The sequence below is a fragment of the Ambystoma mexicanum genome, chromosome 1p (assembly GCF_040938575.1).
Source record: "Ambystoma mexicanum isolate Mex_15411 chromosome 1p, UKY_AmexF1_1, whole genome shotgun sequence".
NCBI lineage: Eukaryota > Metazoa > Chordata > Amphibia > Caudata > Ambystomatidae > Ambystoma > Ambystoma mexicanum.
This window is the reverse complement of record NC_090921.1, coordinates 912447306-912460106: the sequence shown is the minus strand read 5'-3', so window position 1 is coordinate 912460106 and position 12801 is coordinate 912447306. Positions and strand designations below refer to the sequence as shown.

The 12801-nt window shown below is 42.2% G+C and overlaps 1 non-coding gene across 1 annotated transcript; it reads right to left on the bottom strand.

Annotated features, from left to right (window-relative positions):
* Window positions 1-11783: 11783 nt before the first annotated feature.
* LOC138461767 (small nucleolar RNA SNORA49) lies at window positions 11784-11910 on the bottom strand. Its single transcript, XR_011264378.1, has one exon. It is a non-coding gene; the product is annotated as a small nucleolar RNA SNORA49 (small nucleolar RNA).
* Window positions 11911-12801: the final 891 nt, after the last annotated feature.

Here is a 12801-nt window from a genome sequence, read left to right as displayed (position 1 = left end):
TTTACCACCATGGCGTAAACTCCGTTTACGCCATGGTGGTTGGCGGACTTACCGCCCCATTCCGAGGTTGGCGGGGCGGTAAGTCCCCAATCCCCATTTACCCTTCCCCATTCCCATTTTTGCCCCATAGGGCATAATGGGAGTGGGGAAGGCGTTAATTACGCCACCGTAAATTACGGTGGCGTAATTAACATCAAGGTCCCTTAGCGCCATGGATTTTAACACCTGGTGTTAAAACCTCCATGGCGCTAAGGGACCTCGGAATCAGGCGGTAAGGGTCGGCGCTGTTTACGCCGCCGTAAACCCCTTACCGCCTGAGTCGTAATGAGGCCCAATTTGTTGAGGAAACGGAACAAAAGAGAAGGCAGAGGGCACACAAAATTGATTGCATTCAAGGGAATTGATGGAACTAATTCCAGTAGTGGCATGGGAGGACAGAGAGAAGTTCTTCCTGTCACAAAAACCTATGCCAGGACTTCTAGAGTAAATCTAGAGGAAGATTTTTAGATAGGAAATATCGGAGACAGAATTGAGAAGGCTTATCAAGAGATGAGGGCAAAAGGTGAATCGAGAAATAAAGGGAAAGACGATAGATTTGAAAGTTCTCAGTCACAATGCAAGGAGGGAGGCCTGTTTAGCCTCGACCATCGAGCCCTGTCTTTAGACAGGTTAACTTTAAACAGAGATGAGAAGGAGGACAGTCATACAAGTTGGGGACAGGATATGTCAGACGAAGACAGGGAAACCTTCAATGTGGAGGAGGGAGCTAGTGCGTATGGTCCAGAGGGTTGTCTTCAGAATGACAAGGAAGCAAGATGGTCAGACTTGGACCTGCCTAAAGAAAGGATGCCAGAGTCCATGGCACGCCCAGAGCAACCTAAAAGGTGACTTCTTTGTGAGAGGGGGGAATCGCCACCATATGTGAGCAGGCTGAGGTGATTACCAGGAAGAAAGTGATCAGACTATTGTCCCTGCTATGAATAGGCAGACGATGGGAGACAATTGCGATTTTAGGATTTTGGGATTTTGCAGTTTCCTTTGTTAGAAAAAGGAGGGGCCAGACCACAGTATATCCCGTGACCCCAGATCGGACGCTGGGAAATGGATCTATGAATTAGAGAAAATGACAGGAGGAAACACATTAGCTATATGGTACATTACGGGTCTTCTAGCAGCTATTCTTGGGGAAAGGGCAGACGACATCTGGACGAGAGCAGGCTATGCAAGTGTCACAGCACAGAACACAGCGCACAATGGAGCGCCATTTAATAATTGCAGAGCAGCAGTCTGGAAAGTGCTTAGACTACAATAAACTGAAACGTCAGATAATGGTGCTATAATGGCACGTAAGATGCAGGAAGGCAAGGATCTGCTTGCTTACATTCAGACTTTTCAAGAGCAGTGTCTTTGGAAACTCACGAGACGTGGGGAAAATCGATACCTCTGTTCTGTCATATTCTATGTCAGAGATTGCCAGGCCAGGTATAGAGACAGCTCAAGAAGCTGGTGGGTATGGAGGCAAAGCCATGGCCAGAAATGCAGTTGACCATTGCACACCATTGTCAATTGTTGTAGGAGAAAAATCGAAAGAGAGAAGATGCTAGGAAGATCGAGGAAGCTAAGTTAGTTCAGAAGAAGCTGGCAAAGTATGCTATGGAAGGGGCGATGCTGACTAGAGGAGAAGGGCCAGGATCAAAGCAGGCAACAGGTATTTCACATTTGTATAATCAACGGCAGTAGGATCAAGGAGGGAACAGCATTATTCTGAAAGGCAGGGAGGCTTCCGTGGAAGAGGAGGCTTTCAGAATAATCAGGGACATTTTCACAATAACCAAGGTGGTTTCCAGAATATGCAAAATGCTAATCAAGGCATGCATGGAGGGCAAGTTAGGAGATTCCCTCCTGTGTGTAGGACATGTGAAATGACAGGGCGTATTACATGAACATGTGGGAGCCAAGGATATGTGCAGAATGGGCAATTCTCAAGAGGGGGACAGCTTATCTTCCAGCATGTACCCCACAAAGTAGATCAGACAGTGTATCAAGCACAAGTGCCGCAAACACAGCAGGCTTTTCAACCACAGCAAGCACCATTGAATCCGCTACAAGGGCAGTCACAGCATGCACCCATGCAATTACAGCGGAGCACAAACACAGGACAGCTATTGACTCCTAGAGTAGGGAGTATCACTGTCATAGGAGGGAATCCTTTTACAGGAATGGGAATGAGTATGTACCCATAATAGGACAGCTCACAGGGTGACTTGATGTGTTCAGTACTATCAGTGATGCCCAATCCTCAAGAGGAACCGAGGGTTAACGTTACCATAGGAGGCCAATCATTTCTTTTTTAGCAGACACAATGGCAACTCGCTCATGTATATGAGAGGGAACATTTATGTTATCGGGAAATGCCATGAATGCTCAGGCGTTCTCTGGAGCTGCAAGTAGAGTTCCTTTTAATGAAAAATTGCCAGTCGCTATAGAAGAATGTGATATGTCAGTCCCATTGTTGTATTCAAGGCAGACACCAGATAATATACTGGGCCGAGATTTAATGACGAAGTTGAATATGAAAATTTCTTTCACTGATGAAGGCATAGTGCGTTCAATGCCAGGAATACATTATTTAAACGTGGGCAAATTATCATGGCATTTGCAGGGCTAATAGCTCTGCAGGGACAACCGTTAGAGCTCAAAGTCTTTCACTATGGGGTACGCATTTGTTTAACGTGGCTCCCCGGTTTAGTGGGCCAGATTATGAGAATACCTGATGAATTTCTGTTCAGGCCACAGATACCCATGGACGAAGAGGGGGGGACGAGTTTTACCCTTAGAATTACAGGCAGCCATAGTGCAAGGGGAATTGGCCATGCTCGAAAGTTAGGATAAGGGCAGGCCATGGAGAACAGTGATTGCTATTGAGGAAGGGTGTAGATTGACTGACGTCACAGACAAGGATATGTATAGAGAAGACCTGTCAGATGATGAAGTATTGTTCAAGATGAGCATTGCATACTGGATTAGGACAGAAGGACGAGAGGTTCCACAGAAAACGTTGATAGTGCAGAAGCGTCCTGCATTTTATGATGAAGATATGGAGAAAGTGCCAATTACTTTATGGACTATGGGCCCATATGACGTAGGCCTGTTAAAAGGGTTGGGAGACGTTAAAATTAAGCTGAAACCACAAGCAATTTTACTTCAACCAAAGCAGTATCCCATGTCTCGAGGCAGATGAGGATATTTTCAAGACCATATCAGCAATGATGGATTAAGGCATGTTAGTGACATCAGAGTCACCATGCAATACTGCAGTGTATCTTATCAAAAAAACGAAAGGGGGTTGTGGCATTTATTTCAGGACATGAGGCCAATTAACCAGATTGTAGAGGCAGAGCTGCCTCTAGTTTTGAACCGTTGATGACACTATGTAGTATCCCTGTTGAGACGTGATATTTCAGAGTGATTGATTTGAAAAATGCATTTTTCTTAATCCTGTTGCATAAAGATTCCCAAAATCTTACATCATTTATGTTTCATCAGACTAAGCTGAAAAGTACATGTTTGCCCCAGGAGTACTGTGAGTCACCACTTTTCAATAGGGTCCTGCCAATGTACATAAGCAATATTGATTTGCCAAGTGTTGTGCTGCAATACGTAGATTATATTTTGGTCTGTAGCACATCAGAAGAGTGCATATGAGGCTCAATTCAGCTAATGATTATTTTATCAGAGAAAGGATCTAAGGTGGTCAAAGAGAAATTGCAGTAATGCCAAGAAGGGGTCTTGTACATAGGACAGTTAATCTCGCATGAAGGAAAGAAAGTTACACCTGAAAGAGCTGAGGCAATTTTGAAAACATCAAAACCGCACACGATAAAACAAATGCAACAGTTTTTAGGACTATGTAATTTTGTTAGAGCATGGGTACTTGATTATAGTTCATACACGAGGCCTGAAAAAGGCACAGGTGAATCAGGAAAAAATTGAATGGACTGAGGAAATGGAGGTTTGATGAACTAAAAAGGGCAATTTGCACTGCTCCAGTTTTCGGGATTCCCAATTATTCTGAGGAGTTCTTTTTATTCTTGCACACAAATTGGACAGTCATAACAGCCGTGCTCACACAGAGAATTACATTGGGGTGCAAACCTTGATCATATTACAGTGGAATTCTGGACCCAGTAATGAGGGGTCACTTCCCTTGCGAACAATCGTTGGCAGATGCCACATTTGCTATTGAGAAGTCTGCCAGAATAGTGATGGGGTGTTCCATACTATTATTTGTTGAGCATGCTTTGTTTGCTGTTTTGGAGAAATCCAAGGGTACACTGATGTCTCAAAGAGCTTCTGACTGTGAGGTGTTAATATCAAATCCAGCGATCACAATAGTCAGGAGTAAAATGGTGAACTCTGCCACATTTGTAGCTGAACCACTTGCAGAGGATGAACAAGTGCATGATTGCTCAAATTATGAAGAGTTCTCTGACGAGATCCCGAGAGTGACAGAAAAGGATGTAGCAGCAGGTAAGATTCTGTTTATTGATGGTTCTTCAAAGATTAATCAAACTGATGGAGAACGGTATTCAGGCTCAGCAGTGGTAAGACATAGAGCTAATGGTGAATTTGAAGTGGTAGCATGTGCGAGACTACCGTCTCATTTTTCAGCACAGGAAGAATCGGTGGGGTGTATTGTCGCGCTCGAGAATCATTCAGAACAGGAAGTAACAGTGACTCCACCTATGTGACGTCAACTGTGCACGCAGGGCTAGCACATTGGAAAAGGAGGGGCTTCCTCTGAGCGGATGGCACTCCATTGCAACACACTGCATTATTGGACAGGCTTATTAAAACACTACAACTCCAAGTAGCCATACCAATAGTTAAGTGCGCAGCGAACACTAAGAGAACACACTTTATATAACGTGGAAACCAAGCTTTAATCACTTATCACAAGCACTGTTAATGGAAGTACGGCAAGAGAAAGATCTGTTGACATGGAGGCGGTTTTCTTTATCCCTTTCTGATGCATGTTGTGACAAGACAGCACTGGCAAACCAGTGATGCCTGTAGACTTATTAAAATTTGCTTAGAACAGTTACGCTACCCTGCACATGTCACTAGGGAGAGCTTGCAGCAACTATTGCAGAGGAGTGGTTCATACCAAACCTGTTAGAACACGTTGCTTTTTATGATGTAAATTGCATCGTATGTCAAAAGGTTACTGCTGGGCACACACTGCAAACAGTTAGAGGAGTAATTCCTCGATCAAATGGTCCTATTCAGAATTTACATATTGACTATGTTGATATGCTGCAGGTCAGTAGTGGCTATAGGTATATGATAGTGGTAGTGTGCCCCTTCTCAAGGTGGACCAACTCGAGTCCATGCACACACCCAAATACCACTTGTGCTGCAATTTTCTTAGTTCAACTGGTATTTCCTAGATGGGGAGTGTTTGAGGTGCTGAGATCAGATAGTGGCCCCCATTTTGTGAATGAGGTATTTGAAAAAAATGTGCTTATTGCTTGGCATTAAACACAAGTTTTCTTCTGCTTATCACCCGCAAGTGAATGGAATATGTGAGAGACTCAATGGTCTGCTCAAGGAAAGAATAGCTAAGTTGAAACTGACACTGAAAAATGGGTGGCTGCATTGCATGCTCCTTGCATTATATGCATTAAGAAATCAGCCCGGCTATGACCATCACCTCACAACCCACAAATGAGTTACAGGGAGATGAATGCAAATGCCTCTGAATCTGCCATCCAGGACTACAAGTGATTGCCCAGACAACTGCAGAATTGTTAGATGAGCTACATGCGTACTTAACATGTATGATGGCTAGTATCTCTGTAATTTCAGATCAAGTCAAGCGGACAGGGTGCCGGTCTCAAAACACAGATGAATACTATACAGAAATCAGACCAAAGAACTATGTTTACCAAAACTGTTTGCTGGAGAGAAGGTTTTAATTAGAAATTTCACACAAAAGTGGCATGAGCCCCATTTCAGCTGCCCTTTCGTTGTGGAGAACATTACTCTGTCAGCAGCCAAAAGCCTAGGGAGTCAAGCTTGTATACACCAAGGAAATGTGAAAATCTATACTGGAGAGGCCGACATACCCACAACCCATTCAGAAGCAAGTCAAGGAGAAGTTCAGCATGTGCATACTCGATCGATGACAAGGAAGAAAGATGCAGAGGCTGTCCAGTAGACAGATAAAGGTGTACATTTGGACTGTGGCTCCCCTGAGACACTCTTTGTAGCTGCCAAGCAAGGAGTGAGCAAGTTATTGTTCTTGAGCCACAGGAGTCTGCTGATATTGGACTGTGGAGTGCAGAAGTAAACAAAACATGCCAGATTTTTCCTTTTTGTTCGACGACTGCAAGAGGGAGCAGTTCCCTGACTCGGTTCTTACTGAGTTTCTCTTTGGAGGTGCCTATGGTGTTAACCCATGTTGATATACACAGACTACTTCTTGCTGTCTTCACTTTTATACTCAGAGCTTACCCCGCTCTATTTGGGAGGGACACTGACATACATGCTTTTATCCAGGATTCTAAGAATGGCTGACTATTAGATGTTTATTGGCAGCAATTATAAGACAGATCAGACTATTGCCTGAACATCTCTCCGGACACACAGATGGTCCTGCCTAATGACGATGCCCACAAACTACTTGCTATGATCTTTTAGTATTTGATTTAAGTTCATCATTATCTTGTTTGGCCATACACCAATACTTTTGTGTTTATGTGAGATCCCATAAACTGTCCAGTGATTAGCAAGTTACTTGTGGAGACTATAAGGCAAATTTGACAACTACCGGAGCATCTGATGAGTTTGCATGAATAAAACAAGTTTTTCCTTCCTTAAAAGTAATTACAGGCAAACATTTGGTCCATAGAGCATATTGCACATCCAGAAAGTGAGAAAGGTCATCAACGTGTGGAAAGATGTTGATGGTGGAGCCTCATGTATTGGTGCATAGTACATGCTTGTTCTACATGTAGAATTGTTTTTCTGATTTTGCTAATCCACACTATGTAGTTTATTGGTCCCAAGAAAGCAGTGGTCCCTTTGATCCTTCCCACTCCAGTCACCTTGGCAGAACTAGACATTGTGAGAAAGCCAAGGCCTTATGTGAATGTCCCTACTCCAGTAGCTGAAAAGTGTCCCTAGAAATCCTTATGCAGGAAGGACTTCTATAGATATCCTTACTGAGTGCCATATACAGATTCTTAGAGAGAGACAAAGAAAGAGACATGCAATATAGGATGATTATAAATTGAATAATTATTTGGACAGTACAGCACATTTGGGGAACAACATGTTGTACCAGCCCATGAAAGAGGTGTGAAAGAGTACTTCTGAGGAAGATTGCTAGGTATGTGCACTTCTGCCTTATGCTATGGGAAAATCGAAAATAATCATAGCTAATGAAATAGATGTTCAAACGGCTCATTGCCATACAAGAGGTCAATTTCAGTGTCGAACAACATCCTTAATAGGAGTGACAGAATGGAAAGCACCAGATGAAAATGATTATGTCCAAGATTTGAACACAACAGCGAGAGCACACACCAAAAAATCACGTGATAAGATATGAACAGCCTAGCAGGAAGAAGCAGGAATTAGGTGGGAAATAAACAGAAGACTCAATTGTCAAGGAAAGACTGAAGAAGAAATTTGAAGCTGCAAGGAAGAGGGCAGATGCGGATCTGGGGAACAGTGCTTTGTCCAGACACATGGGAAGAAAGTGTAGTCATATGCAGAGCTGTGGCAGTAACTGGTCATCACAAGCCAGTCTTCGAGCGAATGGAAAAAGGATGCAAACCTCTTTGGCCAAAGCTTGCAAAACTTCTGACTTGGGTCAAAGGCAAAGGATGTCCATTGCAGATAGTGCCACTGGCTAGAGCAGAGCTATGTTTCAGAAACAATGGCACAAGAAAAGTTAAAGAGAATCAGCAGTTCAGATGAATCCTTGATGTACCAGGAATGAATGACAGGACATTAGTGATAATGGATCACTATTGGGCCTGTGGGTCCAGAGCTTACATGAAGCTGCCCAGAGATTGTTCTATAGTGACTGTTCATTTTCCAGTATTGGTGATTCCGAAAAGTGACTTGAACATTGACGAGTTTCCGAAAGAAGATGCTCACCTGAGAAAGAAGAGATCTGCTGAGCTCTTGAATGGAATGAAGAGGGAAAACTATTTTTCAGCCAAGTCAGACTTCAGCAATATTCATGACACTCTTTATGGCTAGGATCCAGGTGATGATGAATGCAAAATGGTTACAGATAACCATATGGGAGCTTCAACAGATGATTCACACCACTATAAAGGGATTCAATGCTATCACGGAAGAGCTGAGAGCCATAAGACTGGTGTTGCTCCAGAATAGATATGTCTGGACATGATCACAGCTATGGATGGAGGTGTTTGTGCCAAAATCAGAGAATCATGTTGCATGTTCATTCCTTCTCATGATGACCAGAATGGCAACTTGATGGAGGCCAAAATGACAAACCTACACGTCAAGATGGAAGGCGAAGTGGAAGATATTGGTGATGACAGCTGGTTTGGGTTAGTCCTCTCATGGGTTCTACAATAGATGGCAATTATTTTCAAGTTGCTTGGTTGCTTGATCATGTTTGGATTTTGTGTGATCAGGATAATAATCACACAACGCAAGTAGACTGCAAAGAAAGCAGTCAGAATGAAAATTGTGATTGATGTAGAATCAGGATTTAAACCGAAAGAGCTGACAGAGGAAGAAATCAGAGACTATGTAAAGGCCAGTATGCATGCAACTGAGGGAACGAAGATCCTGTACCCAAAGTACCACAAGAAGTGTGTTGGGTAATGGATCTACTGGAGTCCCAATGGACAATGCATGCATGTGGCCTGAAGTGTTGATGAGCATGTGAAATCAGAAGGATGCCTGAAAGGAGTCATAAAGGTATGGGTCCCAAAGAAGCACTTCTTCAGATGAGGATTTCTTGATGTGAAGACTGATGAGAGAGTGGTCGATGAATCATCCAGACGGGGGAATGTAGAGAAGGAGTCAAGTACCCCCACCAAAAGATCAGCCTCCATGTTGCCTATAAGTTGGGAACTGGACATTGCGACATGTGCAGTATTAGTGAGAATGCCTGTACCGCAAACATTCTTGAAACAAGGTATCCATTGAGAAAACCCTATATGCATTCATGGAGATATGATGGCCTTCTGGACAAAGTCCCGGAATAAGTGTGAAAACAAGTGAGAAAGAAGACTGGTGACGTCACATGAAGCAGAATTGACACACCCTGAAAAGATCCATGAGACAAAAGAACATAGACATTCTAAAATATCTGAATTGGAGGTATCAAAGATGATCAACATTTCAGGATTGAGATGAAGATGCTCACGCTAAAGAAAATCTGAAGAAAATGCAAAAACAGTTTACACTTGTCATGATGCCGTTACGTAAGTAGACAAAGTGATCTTAAGGCTGGCTATGTAGTAATTAGTTTGCAGCGATGCGCCAACTTATATACATAGGAATGTTTAGAACCTGGATGTTCCACGATGCACATTAGCAAGGCTTGAAACCCAGTAATTGAATTGCGTTTTCAGTGTGGCACAGTTGGAAAATAGCTGATGCGGAAGGAGAAATTCAAGAAAAGGCTTGGTTGGGCCAGTACCAAGAACTCGAGGCCACCGTGAGCCTGGTTGTCCATCCAGTAGTTACATGAACATGGGAGAAAACAAACTTCTGTTTGAGGCCGAATGGAAAAACAACGAAGGCGTCAAGAGTTCATCATTTAATAGTATTAATACAGCAAAGTGCTCGGAAATGCGGTCTCCCAGTCACATGTTCAGATCAAAATAGACATTGGGTCGAGCTACACCGAAACCAAGAAGATACTCCCTTTTATTCTCAGGCACAGATAGCTTCTGCAAGGCCAAGTTCAAAGCCTTAATTGACTGGCAAACTGCAAGAGTGATGATAGATGTTGGGCTAAGAATTGGGAGGGGAGGCATGATCATGCCGACCCTCCCTGCACCAGTAGTGGTAGCCTGTGTGCTCCTAGCATTTGGAATATTCCAGAAGGGTACAACGGTGCCAAATCAATTGTAGAGGGCCACATATCAAAGAGCCCTATAGTTTGTGCAACCAATTGACCGTGGTATAATTTTTGACGATGAAGATGACTTGCACTAGAGGAGGGCTTAGTTGTCCACCTGATGTTAGAAGCCCAATAATTTCCCCCATCAGTATGGAACATATACTTAGATGTTCCTTATAAGCTTATCACATTCCCAAGTAGGTTTTAGTAGTTTGCCACGTGGTGTGACGTCACATCTGATGAGTTTTGACTTTTTATAAAGTGCATTGAGAGAAATCGAGCGAATGTCCATTAATGTTGGTTGTAACTCCCTGTTTTAGATAATTGCAAATAAAACAAAGTTTTGCCAACTTCCTGAGTCGGTTTAATTACTGATGTTTTAGTAGAGGGGAGGACATGGAAACAGAAAGACATGGAAAATTGTGTGGTGCAACATCTACAAAATAATATGATGCCTGCACAGAAATGTAGGTAATAATATCCATTGCTACAAGCAGGTATTCATATGTGCAGCTACACAAGCCTGCCAAAATAACCAATGTGCCATTAGCTTGCTGATAGCCGCAGGTATGAATGCCTGTTTGTAGCAGCAGGTACATGTTAAAAAGATTTTACACTCAAAAACACATATTGCCAAGGTTGAAAATACAATTACACAAGGGTACAGTTGAGGGCATCAAATCAGAAAGAAATGTCGAATTGTGTATTGTTACATCCGTGAAACAATATGTTAACTGAACTGAACTGAACTGAAATTTGTATTACAATGCCATGGTTCTGACAGAATGTATACCCATGGCGACACATGCCTGCTAAAATACACAATGTCCCATTGCTTTGCTGATACATTTGGCAATAGAAGACCTGGCGGGTCAATAGCAAGTGGCTCTTAAATGTGCCTTTATATTTTTATGGCAATAAATAACACAAAAATATCCTTTCAATCAGACAAATATTGCCCTCTTTTATTACAATTCAAGAAATCTTGCAAACATTCTCTGTGTTCTGTGCTTAGATGACTCATTTTTTCCCCACAGAGAAAACAATTCTGTGCTCCCATACACACATATTTCTCCACAATTTGTGCACAACCCTCTCATTTCCAATGCTCCATCTAAAGTAATATTATGGAATCAGAACACAATACTAATCCATTTCCTTTGATAGACATCACCTATGTCCTCAATCACTATTAATCCAATTCTCCAAATTCTCTGTTCTCCACAATTGCCTGAGCAATGAGATTCATCATCCAACACTCTACATAATGCATTGACACAATCTCCTTCTGAAACTGACTCAATTTCTCAAATATTCAGCAAAAACAATATCTAAAGCCTCTAACTCCACAATCTCGTAAAACACACCTCTCTCTCAGGAAATACCACCTTACCATATAGAAAACGACTTGAGGTTATGAACATCAAGTCCAATTGGTACATATAAACATCAATAAAAAAAAAGACATTGGGGGTCATTACCAGTGTGGCGGTAAGGGGTTAATGGCGTCGGTAAAGGTGCCGGAGCCGTCAACCCCTTATCGCCGCATTACGAGTCTGCTCACCGGAACCCGCTAAGGATGCCTGGTTTTACCAGGCGCCCTTAGCGGGTCCCACGAGCAGACCGGGGTGCTAACAACGGGCCCGTTATTAACAGGCCCGTTGTTAGCACCCTCCCCATTCCCATTAAGCCCTATGGGGGCTCGAATGGGAAGGGGGATGGGTTATTTGAATGAGGAATTACCGGGCACTCCAAGGTAGAAATGGCCCGGTAGTTCCTCATTCAAGGAACCCAGACCCGGTACCCGGTAAGGGTTTAACCATGCTGCTAATAGTTGCATGGTTATCCCCTAACTCGTAATGACCTCCATTGTCTTATAGGTTGAGCAGCTGAACAGCAGCTGAGGTACTTGATGTCCTATTGACAACTGCACTCTATAGAAACAATAAAGACCCAATAACAAAGAAAATACAGAGCATCCATCCTCTTTCATCAAGTAAAGGTGTACCATTGTTCAATCTAACAAGTTAGGTGACAGACACTGTTTTTTTCTCTCACTCTGCAATGGACAACTCCAAGAAATGGCAAGAAGAAAATTATAGCACAGAGGAGGAAATACTGAAGGAAGATGCTGAAGAGAAACAGCCACAGGAAAGTGCAGCATAATCGGAATGTATGCTTTATGTTCATATACAAAGTGAGAAACAATCATATTATTAATGAACACATGTCATTCAGCATATAGGTATACCTTAGCATTGTAAACAAACATATCATTCAAATTAAAACATATCACTGAGGTATCTAGATGACATATTGTTTTGCAAAGTGAATAATAAATAATGTTGCTCTTTTTACTATGTGATTCTATTTGAAAATAAACAGTAATGTAAGTTAAATATGTCACTGAAGTTATTAGAAGTAATTACATACTTTACTATAGCTTATGTTGAATCCACATGTATATGTTAATATGTCTTCCATGGAAAAGTAGAAAACAGTCACCAAAATTGTATGAATGAAAACACGATATACACATGTATGTGTTACCAACAAAAGTGCTTTAAAATCAATTATGTCTTCAATTGTTTGCAAATATTTAAAATATTTTCAAACAGATGATGAAGTAATTAAATTACCTGAAGGATTAAGCAACTTTGAAAGAAACGAAAGACATT